This window comes from Trichechus manatus, unplaced genomic scaffold, assembly GCF_000243295.1.
Source record: "Trichechus manatus latirostris isolate Lorelei unplaced genomic scaffold, TriManLat1.0 scaffold00177, whole genome shotgun sequence".
Lineage (NCBI taxonomy): Eukaryota > Metazoa > Chordata > Mammalia > Sirenia > Trichechidae > Trichechus > Trichechus manatus.
This window is the reverse complement of record NW_004444113.1, coordinates 2,381,074-2,397,926: the sequence shown is the minus strand read 5'-3', so window position 1 is coordinate 2,397,926 and position 16,853 is coordinate 2,381,074. Positions and strand designations below refer to the sequence as shown.

The window sequence follows — 16,853 nt, the reverse complement described above, 5'->3', positions numbered from 1 at the left end:
CATGCAAAAGCTGGACAATGAATAAGGAAGACCAAAGAAGAATTGATGCCTTTGAATTATGGTGTTGGCAAAGAATATTCAATATGCCATGGACTGCCAGAAGAGCAAACAAATCTGTCTTGGAAGAAGCAAAGATGACGAGACTTCATCTCATGTCCTTTGGACATGTTATCAGGAGGGACGAGTTCAGGACTGGAGAAGGAAGTTATGGTGGGTAAAGTAAAGGGTCAGCAAACAGAAGAAGACCCTCAGTTAGCTGGATTGACACAGCGGCTGCAACAATAGGCTCAAACATAGCAACGATCGTGAGCCTGGCGCAGGACCTGGCAGTGTTTCATTCTGTTGTACGTAGGGGTCACTATGAGTCAGAACTGACTTGACAGCACCTAGCAACAACATGAAAGTGCCTTAAAAATAAAGTCTATTAATTTTTTCAGGTACTTTCGTTCACTCATTCACTAAATATTTATTGAGCCCCCAGCCATGCCAAGCACTGTTGTAGGTGTTGAGATAGCGCACTTCACAACTCCGGGCACTCCTGGGGCTTACATTCCAGTGGAGGAGGGGCAGACACAAAACTGATAAGGGACAAGGTAATCTCAGAGGGACATGAAAACCAGGTAGACAGGTGGTGTGCTAGAGAATGCCTGGGAGAGCTACACTAACGAGCTGGTCAGGAAGAGCCTGAGCTGAGGACACCTGGGCTGAGACCCGACGATGCCAAGGCTAGGAGCTGACAGTTCCAAGTAGGCCAGGCTGGAACCAGAGCAAATGGCAAAATCTGAAAGGCCCTGGGGCAGGACCCAGTCAAGGAAGGAAAGAAAAGAGGCTGGTGTGGGATTGTGGATGCAATGGGGCTGGAAGGTCATGTCATGAATTGAGGTGTGACATACCGAGAGCGAAGTGGTGTAGAGGTAGAGGATGGAAAACAAACATTCCGTTTTGCAGTGTAAAGCTTGGGATGCCCATTGGTGCTCAGATGGGGAGCGTCAAGGAGGCAGTGAGAGTCCTAAAGCTGCTAGGTGGGGCAGAGCGAGGCAGGTGTGCATACTAGCGGAGGGCTGGGGGGCCATGAGCCCGTGAGGAGGCATCAGAACCTGACTAGGGCAAGGAGGGCATCCATGCGTGGCTCTAGCTGGCACGGGCAGTGGGGACATCCATCAATGAGAGTGGCTTGGTGCAGGATGCTGGGGCATGTGGGAGCCCAAGCAGAGTGGGCATGGGATCCACAGTAGGAGGGGGGATCCACAGGTGGGGCGTGGCCTGCTGTGAGGTGTCAGAGCCTAAGAAGGGTGAGGAGGGGTTGGCAAGGGGCTAGGCTGGTGTGGAGTCTTGGGGGCCATGTGGGTTGAGAAGGGCATCCATGCTGGGAAGGAGGTGGCAGTGGAGATGGGAGACTGGTTACATACAGGAGCCATGATCAGACTATCGATCTATCACGGCCAGTGGGAGCCAGGTTTCTCATTACTGGAGAAGGAAGTTATAGATATTCAAAGGGAGGGACTAGAACTAACCCTGTGGTGTTAGATCAGAACAGATTGGAGGTGTGGATGTGAATGAATGATTTTCAATAGAGAGAGATATAGAAATAAACATAGAGATAAATGTACACCCACACACACATTTCCCTGCAGCTCTGCTCTCTGAAACATAAATGTGTGTGTATGTCTTTATGTATTTCTCTCCCACCCCCACCCCAGTCTGCCCTCTGAGAGGCCTGGTAACATCCCGATAGCAATAAGCACATCTAGCGCCCAGGTCTTTGATTCTAAATGCCACTATTAGCCAAACTTGAAGCGGGTCAGAGGATTCAACGGCGGAAGGGCGCCGCGGTCAATTCCCTGGCTTTGCTGGTCGTGCTGAGCTGTGTGTAGGAGAATGTCTGTGTTTGTAGGAAATAAACATATTCAGGGGTGATGGGGCACCAGGAAATGGTTCAGAAAAAAGTTCTTTACACTGTAGTTCAGCTTGTCTGCAAGTTTGTGATTCTTAAAAAAAAAAAAAATACGGAAGACACACAAAGAAGAAGGCGTGAGGTATACAGATTGTGGAGCTGTAAATGTGTGCATTCCCAGTGTGCAGGTGGAAGGTTAGCTGTCAGATGTGTGGGTTCGCCTAAGGACAGAAGGAGAAGAGGTCGGAGGACTGGGCCCTGGAGCACGCCAATGTTCGGACCTTCAACAGAGAGGTGCGGCAAGGGGCTGAGGAGCACGGTCAGTGTGGAAGGCAGAAGGCCAAGGGATGGAATGTCATGGCAGCCAAGAGAAGAGAAGTTTGGGAGGAGGAGGAGACAACTGTGCTGAATGTGGCTGAGAAGCTGAGCAAGATGAGGGCAGTGACCACTGGACTTTACAACTCAGAGGCGGCCAGTAACCTCCCATATCCAGTACAGGGTTCCCTCCAGTTTTCTCCCAATCTGTAGGAAGGATGGATATTTTTAAGATGAGAGATTATCATGCATGTTTACAGTCTGTTGAGACTGATCCCGTAGAGAGTGATTAACTGATAACAGAGAGGAGAGGAGATAAAGACAAGGGCCAAGTCCTTGAGATGGTGTGGGGCAGGGATGTTCAGGAACACATGGAGGGGCTGGTGTCAGATAGGAGCAGGGACCTTGGGTCCTTTGTAACAGGGGAAAGGAAGGCAGAGACAGGTGGCAGATTCAGAGGCAGAAGGTGAGAGAGTTCTGTCTGTCAGCTTCTGCTTTTTGCAGGAAGTGGGTGCAGGTTGCTTGCTGAGGGTGAAGTGTGTGGGACAGCTGTAAAGGAAGCTGGTGGGAAAACGGCGTTTTAGATGTGGAGGGCTCATATTTCAAAGACTTCACTGTGGAAGGTGACTCAGTGAAGGCATTTATTTCTCTGGGCTGGAGAGAATACTGGTGTGGGTGGGATCCTTCCTGTCACAAGATTCATACCCCCACGCCTTTCTATTCTCCCATTCAGTGGAAACAACATCAACTTAGGGGCCTGGAGAACGGGCTCTGGTCCCACCTCCAGCAAGAACACCCCAAGGGTGAAGTTTACCGCTGAGGTCAAAGGTTCCGCTCTAGCTTCCTGTTGGCAGGTTCTGGCTGCAGTTCTGAGTGGGCGTCTTAGTTCTTTACTTCTGCAATAAGAGAAATGCCACAAATGGGTGGCTTTAACAAAAAGAAATTTATTCTCTCAAAATTTAGGGGTCCACTTAGGGGCTAGAAGTCTGAAATCAGGGAGCTGGCTCTTGGGGAAGTCTCTCTCTGTCAGCTCTGAGAGAAAGTCCTTGTCTCAGCTTCTCTAGCCGGCCACCCTTGGAGTTTGTGGGCTTAGAGCCCGACCCGCCTCCTTCATCTTCAGAGAGTGTCCGTCTTTCTCCCGTGTCTGCTCTCTTCTGTGCCTTATCTGCTTCTTTTATGTCTCGGAAGAGATCGTTTCAAGACACGCCCTACGCTGGTATGGCCTCCTTAACTTAGAAGAGAAAATCCTATTCCCAAATGGGATGACATTCGCAGGTATACTCCCTGCCTTTGAGTGGATTCCTACTTATAGGGACCCTATAGGACAGAGTAGAACTGCCCCATAGAGTTTCCAAGGCTGGTGGCATAATGGTTAAGAGCTCAGCTGCTAACTAAAAGGTCGGCAGTTCAAATCCACCAGCTGCTTTTTGGAAATCCTATGGGGCAGTTCTACTCTGTCCTATAGGGTTGCTATGAGTCAGACTCGACTCAATTGCAATGGGAATCTTTATGGAAGCAGACCGCCATGTATTTCTCCTGTGCAGGGGCTGATGAGTTTGAAACGCCAACCTTTCGTTTAGCAGCAGAGCACTTAACCGCTGCACCACCAGGGATTTACAGCTCATATTTTGGGGTGACACAGTTCAATCCACAGCAGTGGGCATGCCCATGATAAGCTGTCACACTCACAAGTAGAAGGAGGCTTGGGGCCCGTTCCTCTGCTGACTCTCCGACTGAGAAACCTCAAGCCTTGGTATGAACCACACTCAGCCTCTCTCTCTGCAGCTGCCCTCCTTGGCCCGGGCAAGTGGGAGGAAGTGGGGCGGCGAGGGGCTGCTGCTTCTGGTTCAGCTAGCTGCAACACCTCTCTACTAATAGTAACTGAGGCGTGCAGCCTTGGCACGTTCCGAGCCTCATGTGACAGAGAAGGGTGGCTTCTGCCATTACCCCTAACCTCAGCTCACAGACTAAGACATAAGCATGTGACCCTCTTTTCCCACCACCGAGCTGCAGAATGACTCATTTCCTCCCTTGCTCACCTTCGTTTTTAGCCAGCATCATTCCCTCGGGCTTGGGTTTGCCCAGCACCTCACCTCACCAGCCTTTCTACAGGGAAGGAACTGGGTCCCTGGAGCTGCTGTGGCCTGACGGAGCCCTGTCCAAACCCGAGCTTGCTTGAGAAACAGGTGTAACCTGTGCTTGAAGAGGAAAAAAAATGGCAGTGAGATCAGAGCCAGGTTTTTCATGTAGAATATGCTTGGCGACTACGTGATTCCTGAAGTCTCCTGAGACTTTATACGGTGACAATGAGGTAGATAATTATGCATATACACAGGTGAATCTCATCTAGTGAGTTACTATAGAAATTAACACAAACAAACAAATAACAACAACACCCACAACTCACCAACCATTTTCTCATGTACCTTGGGGATCTCCCACTGGCCCACGATCATCTGCTGGGAGATGGATATGCATAGCGGATGGATTCTAGGGAGATCCTATTTTTCTAGGGGTGTAGCACAAGAGGGGGGTTCCTGGATGGTGCAAATGCTCGGCTGCTAACTGAAAGGTTGGAGGTTTGAGTCTACCCAGAGGTGCCTTAGAAGAAAGTCCTGGTGATCTACTTCTGAAAAATCAGCCACTGAAGACCCTATGGAACCCAGTTCTGCTGTGACACACATGGGGTCACCGTGAGTCATAATTGACCGATGGCAAGTAGTGGTGGTGGTAGGAGCCCAAGAAGACATGCAGCTTCCATGAGGTTGGCAAGGGCTGGTCATGGTGCCTGGGCTTGATCCTTGGGCCTGTGGGTTACTGGGGGGCAGAACGTCTTCAGGTATAGCACCCTTCAAAGTTCCCCCGGTCTCAGCAAGGGGGGACTCAGCTAGCCTACTCTAGAGGAAAAGCTGTAAGAAACTCAAAGACGAAGGCAGTGGGGAACACAGTAAAAATCTTGCAAGGCTACAGGGCTCTCTGAATCACTCCGAAGACTCAGAGGAGCTGTGAGACAGGCAGAGAGATAACTGGACCCGAGTCCCAGTCATTTCTCTAGGTGGGAGAGCAGAGCCGAAGACTCTCCCCAGGGCCCGTCCTCACCCCTTCCTGCCTATCCCCTGGACAGATGTGGCCAGGGAAAGTGACAATCACATTAGTTTGCAAACAATTTATGGAGTCTCTCTTGGATTCAGAGCTCAAATTGGATTGCTTTGTTTCTGATCAATTGCTGGATCAGAGAGTGATAAAGGCCTTCCCAATGAATCCACCAGCTGCTCTTTGGAAACTCTATGGGGCAATTCTACTCTGTCCTTTAGGGTCGCTATGAATCAGAATCGACTCGATGTCAATGGGTTTGGTTTTTGGGTTTATTGGATCTGGAAACTGGGGAGAGGAGAGAGTGAGTACAGTAAACTCAGCAAAAAGGATAAAGGGCGATGTGAATGCTGAGCTTTGGGGAGAGTTGATGATGAATGGCTCTGGGGTGGAGGGTGATGTGGCAGAAGAGTGGGAGGCTTCAGGATAAGGAATTTCTGGCCTAAGTATGGAGATGTGTGTTTAGAGAGTTGGGCTAGTGGGGGCCGGGGGCTAGAGGCAGAGTTCCAGTGTTGGGGGTGTGAACTGCAGAGCGGAGTTTCCCAGTATTGGTAGTCTTACCCTAGGAGGCATTGTGGAAAGTTGTGAGGTCAATTTTGGTTATCATGACGGTGGTAGGTGCTACTGGCATTGGATGAACAGAGGCCAGCAATGCTAGACATTCTGAAATTTCAACAGCCTCTCATGATGGAACCTGAGACACTCAAGACTTTTGAATACCTGGCCGGACCTCCTTGCAGGTGGAAAACCTTTTTGTGCTTATTTGAGCCTAGACTCTAACTCTGTTTTACATATAACCGTCATTTTTGGTGTGGTTTTAATACAATGGAATTTTCCAGAAAGGTAACTGCTGTGTAAATTGAGAGAGGATTGCACTTTGTTTTGTTCAGAACTTTTTATCAAGAGTTATGCTCAGTTTTGGAAAATCACATGCTAATAACATGGGTCATGATATTTGAGTCATCAGTAGAACATGCCTGTATTGGAAGAGATGGTAGCCGTGGCATTGGTGGTGAACTCAGATTAAGCAAGGAAATTAGCATGAGCTGCAGTTTTAAGGTCCGTGGGAGGTGTAAATGGTTTGCACTTGGCTACTGACTGAAAGGTTGGCAGTTCAAACCCACCCAGCAGCACCGTGGAATAAAGGCCTGGTGACCTGTTTTCGTAAAGATTACAGCCAAGAAAACTGTGGAGCTCAGTTCTACTCTGTAACACATGGGGTTGCCGTGAGTTGGAATGGACTTGATGGCAATGGGTTTGGGTTTTTTTCATTTGCAGTTTAGCAGGTTCTCTCTCCTTGCGATCCCTGGGGAAGATTTGGAGAAGATAAGATTGTTAACCCAGAGTCTAGTGAGGGGGCTTTTGCAGTAGTTCAGATGTGACATCCTGGACTAGGATGTTGGATTAGAAATGGATTAGAAATATTTAGGAAGAAGAGTGTCTTAGGTTGGGTTCTCCAGAGATGCAAAACCAGTGAAATACGTATATATATACATATACATATATTGCATTGGGAAAGTCTGCTGCAAAATGTCTCTTTAAAGTATTAAAAAACAAAAATGTCACCTTGAAGACTAAAGTGCGCCTGATCCAAGCCATAGTGTTTTCAATCCCTCATATGCACCTGAAATCTGGACAATGAATAAGGAAGACCAAAGAAGAACTGACGCCTTTGAATTATGGTGCTGGCGAAGAATATTGAATATACCATGGACTGCCAGAAGAACAAACAAATCTGTCTTAGAAGAAGTACAGCCAGAATGCTCCTTAGAAGCAGGGATGGCGAGACTTCATCTCACATACTTTGGACGTGGCACCAGGAGGGACCAGTCCCTGGAGAAGGACATCATGCTTGGTAAAGTACAGGGTCAGCGAAAAAGAGGAAGACCCTCAACGAGATGGACTGACACAGTGGCTGCAACAATGGGTTCAAGCATAGCAATGAATGTGAGGATGGTGCAGGACCGGGCAGTGTTTTGTTCTGTTGTACCAACTTGACAGCACCTAACAACACCAACAATCTTTACGGGAGCAGATCACCGGGTCTTTCTCCCATGGAGCCTCTGGGTGAGTTCAAACTGCCAACCTTTTGGTTAGCAGCTCAGCTCAATAACCAATATCTCACCATATAATACCCCTCTAGTATCCCAACCACTTCTATCCCCAACTTGGGCAACCAGCATCTCGTTACTTTCTTCTTTACGTCATTTTATTGCATCTCTATATATTCCTTAAAAGTGCTTTTGTTGTTGTTGTTTTTAATGTTTAAACAAGTATCCTGTTGTATGGAATATTGTGGGACTACATTTTTTTTGCAGAATATTAAATTGCTGAGAGTCGGTCACACTGTTGCAGGAGGCTATAATTTGTTCAGTTTAAACGCTGTCCGCTATTCCACTGTGTGGACAGATCATTGCAGAAGGCCGGCTTCTGAGATGCCACGGAATTTCTGCCTCTGGTGCACCCACACCTTCTCCCTGTTATTCCATCAACCATTAATCTTGTTGCTGCTGTGATGGGATTTTGCCGATGTGATTAAGGTCCTGAATCCGTGGATCTTTAAGAAAGGGGGCTTGACCTAACCATGTGAGCCCTTTAAACCTGGGTCTAGATGTCAGAGTCCTTGGGTGGTGCAAACTGTAAAGGGCTACTAACCGAAAGGTTGGTGGTTCAAATCCACCCAAAAGCACCTTGGAAGAAAGGCCTGGAGATGTACTTCTGAAAAAACAGCCATTGAAAACCCTGTGGAGTACAGTTCTACTTTGACACGTGGAGTTGTCACGAGTCGACATCAACTCAGACACAGGGAAGTGGGAAATTCAAAGCAGCAGTAAGATCCCCCTGCTGGCCTGGCAGAAGAAAACCATCAGGTTGTGGAGAAGGCCACATGGCAGGCAGCTTCTAGAAGCTAAAGAATGGTCCCGGCTGACAGCAAGCAAGAAAGCAAGAACCTCGGTTCTACAACTGCTAGGAATTGAATCTGCCAACAACCAGTGAGCTAGGAAGAGGACCGCAAGTCTCAGATGAGACTGGAGTCCTGTCTGACACCTTGATTTCAGCCTCGTTATACCCTGAGTGAAGGAGCCCTGGCGGCGCAAAAGGTTATGCATTTGGCTGCTAACCGAAAGGTCGGTGGTTGGAACCCACCAGCCGCTCTACTGGAGAAAAGACCTGGTGATCTGCTCCTGTAAAGGTTGTTGTTGTTGTTGTTAGGTGCCTTCGAGTCGGTTCCTGCTCATAGCCACCCTGTGTACAACAGAAGGAAACACTGCCCAGTCCTCACAATCGTTATGCTGGAGCCCATTGTTGCAGCCACTTTGTCAATCCAACTCGTTGAGGGTCTTCCTCTTTTCTGTAGTCCTTCTGCTTTACCCAGCATGATGTCCTTCTCCAGGGACTGATCCCTCCTGATAACATGTCCAAAGTATGTGAGATGAAGTCTCGCCATCCTGGCTTCTAATGAGCATTCTGGCTGTACTTCTAAGACAGATTTGTTTGTTCTTCTGGCAGTCCATGGTATATTCAATATTCTTCGCCAATACCATAATTCAAAGGCATCAATTCTTCAGTCTTGCTTATTCATTGTCCAACTTTCACATGCATAGGAGGCTATTGAGAACACCATGGCTTGGGTCAGGTGCACCTTAGTCCTCAAAGTGATTGTCTATTCACCCATCATGAATTGAAAGTGGTATGCTGGGATCTCCCGTTATAAAGATGGATTGATCGATTTCTTGCTATATTTCTATCAAATTTTGTTTCAAGTATTCTTGAAGGCTTGAACTTTTATCATGTTTAGAGAGCTCATTATCCTTAATAACACTTTTTTTAAGTCTGTTTGATACACAGTGACCAGCCATACATCCTTATTTGCCAAGATAGTCCTCGCTTGTCTCTTGTTCAGGTGTAATTCTTAATAATATGCTTTACACTAAAAGGTGTGCTGGTTTAGACAATAAACTCTATGATTATCCTAAAGTTATGTGATATTCATATATAGAGGGTCCCTCAGTGGCATAAATGGTGTGTATTTGGCTGGTAATCAAAAGGCTGGCAGTTTTTTTTTTTTTAATTGTGCTTTAGATGGAAGTTTACAGCTCAAGTTAATTTCTCATACAAAAATTTATACATATATTGTTTTGTGACATTTGTTGCAACCCCTACAATGGGACAGCACACTCTCTGTTTCCACCCTGGGTTCCCTGAGTCCGTTCAACCAGTTCCTGTCCCTTCCTGCCTTCTCATCCTGCCTCCGGCCAGGAGCCGCCCATCTGGTCTCGTGTATCTGGTTGAACTAAGAAGCACACTCCTCACATGTATTATTTTTTATTTTATAGTCCTGTCTAATCTTTGTTTGAAGAGTGGGCTTTGGGAATGGTTTCAGTTCTGGGTTAACAGAGCGTCCAGGGGCCATAGTTTTGGGGGTTCCTCATGTCTCTGTCAGACCTTTAAGTCTGGTCTTTTTACATGAATTTAAGTTCTGTTCTACATTTTTCTCCTGCTCGGTTGTGTTCCTTGTCAGGGCAGTCATTGGTGGTAGCCTGGTACCACCTCGTTCTTCTTGTCTGAGGCTGGTGGAGTCTCTGGTTTACGTAAATCTTTAGTATCTTGTTGCTGTGTGCCGTGGAGTAGCGACCCTATAGGACAGAGTAGAACTGCCCGATAGGGTTTCCAAGGAGCAGCTGGTAGATTTGAACTTTGATTAGCAGCCTGAGCACTTAACCACTTCACCACCAGGGCTCCTCTTGGGGTAATATTTTCCTTGTGGCTTTGGTTTTCGTCATTTTCCTCTGCTCCAAGAGGAATGGGACCAATTGATGCATCTTAGATGGCCACTCACAAGCTTTTAAGACCCCAGACGCCACTCATCAAAGTGAGATGCAGAACATTTTCTTAACAAACTTTGTTATAAGCCTTTTGAACCCACCCTACAACACCGTGGAAGAAAAGCCCTGGCTATACGCTTCTGTAAAGATTCCAGCCAAGAAAACCCTGTGGAGCAGTCCCACTCTGTAACACATGAGGTCTCCATGAGTTGGGATCAACTCAACGGCGTCAGACAATGACGATATATCTATACTAGCTGTCTTGGGGTTAGCATTAGCCTCGTGTATCTTTTTGCGAACTTTTAATTTCAAACTTTGTGTGCCCAACCTTTGCATCTTCCAAGTCACTGATTGGTCCCCAAGTTGTATTCATTCTGCTTTTTATTCCCATCAATTGTGTTCTGTTACTTCAACTACTATATTTTTATTACTTGTGCTTAGTTCCTTTGTCTGCTTTTTTATTAGTTTCATATTGCTAATTTCTTCATAATAAGTCTTCTTAATAAGTCTATTAAGCCGATTTTAAATTCTTGGACTGTTCCAAAATTTCTGCTTCTGATGGAATTTGTAATCCAGTATTTGATTTTATTTGGAGATGAGTGTGCTTCTCCAATGCCTTGCTATCCTAGCCTATGAGCTCATTTTCCATGGTAGGGGTATTGGACTCTCTGTCAGTCAGTGTCTGTGGAAGAAGACTTGGACCCTGTGTACCTCGGCCCCAAGGAGATGGGGTGTGGATGGATCAGTCCCAGACACCTGCATACCGTCCTCAATCACTCCTCTACCAGCAAAACAACTCTTTAGGCCAGCCCTTCATCCTGTGTCCCCAGGGAAAGACTACTTTGGAGGAGACACTCCTTGGGTTGTAATTCTCCTGCCCTCAGGGCTTGGAAGGGGAGGTGTCGGTGTCGGAAAAGCTGAGCAGCCGCCTGGTAGTCATTTTTCCCCACCTGTTTTTCTCAGCTCCTTACAAGCACAGGACTTCTGAGATGCCTGGATTTTATTCCTGGGGAACCCTGGACCGGAGGCCTGAGTCAGCGTTGGTGTGGGGCAGGCACTGTTTGTCCCTGGTGGCACTGGCAGGGGAGAAACAAGAGCAGAAACCTACAGTTCCTTTTCTATTTTATCCTTTTCACAGCCAGCCCACTGAGTCCTGCTCCTGGCCAAAGCCCCGCATCCATTCACAACAGCCCCCCTTACAAGCCCCAGAGCTTTCTATAATTTTATCCATTTTCCCTCTATAATTTCTCCTGGGTTTATCTTCGGGGAGTCAGCAGTTTGGCTAATTCAGTATCCTAGTTGAAACAGAACCTGAATCCATTTAACAGCTGTTTACTGAGGGCCCACTTCTAGGCACTGGTTGGGTGCCACAGAACCTGCTGTGAACGAGGCCAGCTCATTCCTTGTCCCACAAAGGAGCTTACAGAGCAGTGAGACAGACATTAAATAAACAGTTTTACAGATAGACAACTCATGGCAATTGTGATCATTTCTAGAAAGGAGGCAGACTAGGAGCTATGAGAATGTAGGGGGAACTCAACCTAGGAAGTCAGAGAAGGCTTCCGGGAAGAAGTGGCATTTGAACCAGTACTGGGATACTGGAGAAATGTTAGGCATTAGCCATGTGAGGTGGGGGTGGGTAACAGCATTCCAGACCGAGAAAGGCATCCAGGCTGGGTGGTGGGAAGGCACATGGAGCCACTGAGGAGCTGGCAGGAGGTCAATGTGCCCAGAGTGGAATAAGCAAGGACGTGAGTGATGCTGGGGAGAAATCTTACAGGATCTTCCTCATGGGCAGTGCTAAGGATTTGGGGATTTATTCTAAGAGCATTGGGAAGCCATTCGAGCGTTTAAGGAGGGGAGTGATAGGATCAGAGTTGCTGTTTTAGAAGACTGCAATCAGGAGAGGAGCATGGAAGCAAGCAGGAATGCAAGCAGGGAGACCCATGAAGAGGCTACTGTGGCGCCCAGGTAAAGATGATGGTGGCTCAGTGTCTTAGGCTGGGTTCTCTAGAGAAGCAAAGCCAGTAAAGCGTATAAATATATATAGAGAGAGATTTATATCAAGGAAATGGCTCATGCAGTTGTAGAGGCTGGAACATCCCAAGTGCATGGATCAGGATAGAGGCTTCTCCTGATTCATGTAGCTGCAGGGGCTGGCAAACCCAAGACTGGCAGGTCGGAGAGCAGGGCTCTTGCTCATAGGCTATGAAGAGCGACGAATCCCCAGACTGGCAGGCAAGACCACAGGCAAGTTGCTAGCTCAAGTCCCAAGAACCAGAGGTCAGATGAACAGGAGCCAGCTGCAGGATACAGAGCAGACAAAAGCCAGCGTGTCCACTTATATTCGGAGGCAGGCCACACGCCCAAGGAAACTCCCTTTCAACTGATTGGCTACTCACAGCAGATCCCATCATGGAGGTGATCACATATCATAATCTCAACAGGGAAGTGATCACAACATTATACGACTGCCAAAACACTGAGAATCATGGCCCAGCCAAACTGACACACAATCTTAACCATCACACTGGGATTGGGGTGTTGGCAGTGGAGGTGAAGAAGAGCGGATGAATTTGGGAGATATTTAGATGCTTGACTTGGTAGGATTTGGTGACTGGATTGAGTGCGGAGGGAGAGCGGAGAAAGAGGACTCCCTTTGCTTAAGCACCTGCATGAATGCTGAAGCTGAGCACCAACCACCAAGCACCCTGAGGAGAAGCAGAGGTGTGGAGAAGATGATTGTTGACTTCGGACATGGTGACTTTGATGTGCCTGCTAGATATCTAAGTGAAACAGTCCTTAGCACATAGATGGTAGTTGAATCAGTGCGAGTGGATGAGGTTGTAGAGTTTCTCCATGGGGGTGAAGGGTATTGACAATTGGACACTTTTTGGTGATACTGGAGTCTCTGGGTGGCGCAAATGGTTAACATGCTTAGCTGCTAACTGAGAGGATGGCAGTTCCAGTCCACCTAGCAGCACCTCAGAAGAAAGGCCTGATGATCTACTTCCAAAAAATCAGCCATTGAAAGTCCTATGGAGCACATTTCTACTCTGACACACGTGGGGTAGCCAGAAATCGGAATTGGCTAGATGACAACCGGTTTTTTGTTTGGCGATATTGCCCTATGCTTGGCTTCTAAATGCTGGTAATGTAGCCTCCCATATTTCCCAATTGCACTTCCCCTTGAGAATTTCTAGCCTAGAGAGAGAATACAGAATGAAAAGAGAAAAGAACCTACGACAGAATTGCAACACTGAGGTTTGGTAGAGGAAGAGAAGCTGGCAAAGAAAGGTGAGACAAGGTGGCCACATAAGCAGGAGAAATATCAGAGAAGTGGGGTCACAGAAGCTGAGAGAGGAGAGTGCTTTTAGGAGAGGGTGGTCAATTGAATTGAGTGCTGCTGAGTGGTTGTTTTTTGTGCTTTTTGTAATGTTCTCAAATCACATATTATTCTTTAAAGCTCTTAAATCATACACGACTCTAAGGTTGCTTCTGTAATGATCTTAAGCCACAAATGCATGAGTTACTTATGATGTAGCTTAGTAATAGAAAATTTCTGTACTTAGATATGGAAAAATGGAAGTTTGTGAAGAATGTGGTTAAAAAAAAACTTTAAATTGACCTTGCCCATGCATGCTGTGATAAAAGAAAACATAGTTAATCTCTGTAAATTAGCCTTGAGACATAAGTCTAAACAACCTCCCAAATCTCTAACCTTGAAGAAAAGATGTGACATTTGCTAATATTTAACCCTGGAGAGAACACTTAACATACTAATCTCTGATGTCACACTGGCCCTTATCATGTGGGGCCAAGGTAAGGAATTCACTTGTTGTTGTTGTTAGGTGCTGTGGAGTCAGTTCCTACTCATAGCAATGCTATGTACAACAGAACAAACACTGCCCGGTCCTGTGCCATCCTCACAATCGTTGCTATGTTTGAGCCCATTGTTGCAGACACTGTGTCAGTCCATCTGATTGAGGCTCTTCCTCTTTTTTACTGACCCTTTACCTTACCAAGCATGAAGTCCTTCTCTAGGAACTGGTCCCTCCTGATAATGTGTCCAAAGTAAGTGAGACAAATTCTTGCCATCCTCGCTTCCAAGGAGCACTCTGGCTGTACTTCTTCCAAGAAGATTTGTTTGTTCTTCTGGCAGTCCATGGTATATTCAATATCCTTTGCCAACACCATAATTCAAAGGCATCGATTCTCCTTTGGTCTTCCTTATTCATTGTCTAGCCTTGAGGCGATGGAAAATATCCTGGCTTGGGTCAGGCGCACCTTAGTCCTCAAGGTGACATCTTTGCTTTTCGACACTTTAAAGAGATCTTTTACAGCAGATTTGCTCAGTGCAATATGTCATTTGATTTCTTGACTGCTGCTTTCAAGGGCATTGATTGTGGATCCAAGTAAAATGAAATCCTTGACAACTTCAATCTTTTCTCCATTTATCATGATGTCGCTTATTGGTCCAGTTGTGAGGATTTTTGTTTTCTTTATCTTGAGGTGTGATTCATACTGAAGGCTGTGGTCTTTGATCTTAATCAGTAAGTGCTTCAAGTGCTCTTTGCTTTCAGCAAGCAAGGTTGTGTCATCTGTATATTGCAGGTGGTTAATGAGTCATTTTCCAATCATCTTCTTTATATATCCCAGCTTCTTGGATTATTTGCTCAGCATACATATTGAATAAGTGTGGTGAAAGGACACACACCTTTCCTGACTTTAAACCATGCAGTAACCCCTTGTTCTGTTTGAATGACTTGGACTATGTACAGGTTCCTCATGAGCACAATTAAGCGTTCTGGAATTCCCATTCTTTGAAATGTTATCTATAATTCGTTATGATCCACACAGTCTGATTCCTTGGCATAGTCAATAAAACAAATGTAAACATCTTTCTGGTATTCTCTGCTTTCAGCCAGGATCCATCTGACATCAGCAATGATATCCCTGGTTCCACATCCTCTTCTGAATCCAGCTTGAATTTCTGGCAGTTCCCTGTCGATATACTACTGCAACCATTTTTGAATTATCTGCAGCAAAATTTTACTTGCATGTGATAATAATGATATTGTTGGACAACTTCTGCATTCTGTTGGATCAACTTTCTTTGGAATGGGCACATATATGGATCTCTTCCAGTCAGTTGGCCAGGTAGCTGTCTTTCAAATTTCTTGGCATAGATGAGTGAGCACCTCCAGCACTGCATCCATTGTTGAAACATCTCAATTGGTATTCCACCCACTCCTGGAGCCTTGTTTTTTGCCAATGCCTTCAGTGCAGCTTGGACTTTTTCCTTCAATACCATTGATTCTTGATCATATGCTACCTCCTGAAATGGCTGAATGTCGACCAATTCTTTTTGGTACAGTGACTCTGTGTATTTTTTCCATCATCTTTTGATGCTTCTTGCGACATTCAATATTTTGTCCATAGAATCCTTCAAAATTGTAACTCAAGGCTAGAATTTTTTCTTCAGTTCTTTCAGCTTGAGAAATGCCTTGAGTGTTCTCTTTTCATTTTCTGACTCCAGGTCTTTGCACCTTTCATTATAATACTTTACTTTGTCTTCTCTAGCCACTCTTTGAAATATTCTGTTCAGCTCTTTCACGTCATCATTTCTTCCATTCGCTTTAGCTACTCTACATTCGAGAACAAGTTTCAGAGTCTCTTGTGATATCCATTTTGGTCTTTTCTTTCCTGTCTTTTTGATGACCTTTTGCTTTCTTCATGTATGATGTCCTTGATGTCATCTCACAGCTCATCTGGTCTTCAGTCCTTAGTGTTCAGTGTATCAAATCTATTCTTGGGATGGTCTCCAAATTCAGGTGGGATATATTCAGGTGGGACTTGTATTCACATATAAACCCTTAATTTCTGCTCACTCACTGAGAGAAGGCAGAGATGGAACCTCCAAGTAGTGTCTGACTTCTCTGAAGACTGAGACTCTGGACAGAGATTTGGTCTGCCACTGCTGACCTTGGACCCTAGCTATGAGGGACCTCTGCTGAGTTTGAGTCATGGTCAAGCTTTCCTCCTGAGACTATTTGTCAAAAATAGGAGGCCTGACGTCTAAAGATTTGGACTCTAACCGTTGATCAAACATTATAATTGTTAATTCTGACTCTTTGGTTCTAAATGAATGTCGTGAGGTCTTACTCTCATGCCTTGCCATGACTACCTTGCAATTAACTAAGCAAGTTTATTCATGACAAACCTGAGTATCTCTCTATTAATTTCAAGATTAAAATCCTACATAGCTATGGTCAAGTACCCATTGAAAACCCATTACCATCGAGTCAATTCTGACCCATAGTGACCCTATAGGACAGAGTAGAACTGTCCCATAGGGTTTCCAAGGAGTGGCTGGTGGATTCGAACTGCCGATCTTTTGATTAGCAGTCGTAGCTCTTAACCATTGTGCCACCAGAGGACCAAAACGTGTCTGTTGCATTTACAGCCCAGAGATCACCACAGTTCATAGCAATGGAGGTTCAGTGGAGTGTGGGTGAGTGGTACAAGCTGAGTTGGAGTGGATTGAGAACAGCATGATGAAGACAGAGTGGGTCTGTTTGGACATCTATGTGTGTTGATGTAAGTGTATTCATACACGGTGGCTGCACATTCTGAATTTTCTAGGACAATACCATTAAAAAAAATTGTAATTCGTTCTAATAAAAGCAATTCATTAAAAATATATTTAAGTATAATTTGATTTT

At 45.9% G+C, this 16,853-nt stretch overlaps 1 protein-coding gene across 2 annotated transcripts in view; it reads right to left on the bottom strand.

Annotated features, from left to right (window-relative positions):
* IFNAR2 (interferon alpha and beta receptor subunit 2) overlaps positions 1-16,853 on the bottom strand; it is a 76,064-nt gene that overhangs the window by 47,534 nt on the left and 11,677 nt on the right. Inside the window, exons 1-2 of one of the 2 annotated variants that reach the window (XM_023741306.1) lie at positions 4,249-4,733; positions 3,024-3,105 (exon numbers count right to left, since the gene is read on the bottom strand). The exons of the other annotated variant lie outside the window; for it this stretch is intronic. The gene's annotated coding sequence lies outside the window, so the exon portion shown is untranslated. Of the gene's footprint in view, positions 1-3,023; positions 3,106-4,248; positions 4,734-16,853 lie in introns of those variants that run through there. 2 annotated transcript variants of the gene reach the window in all.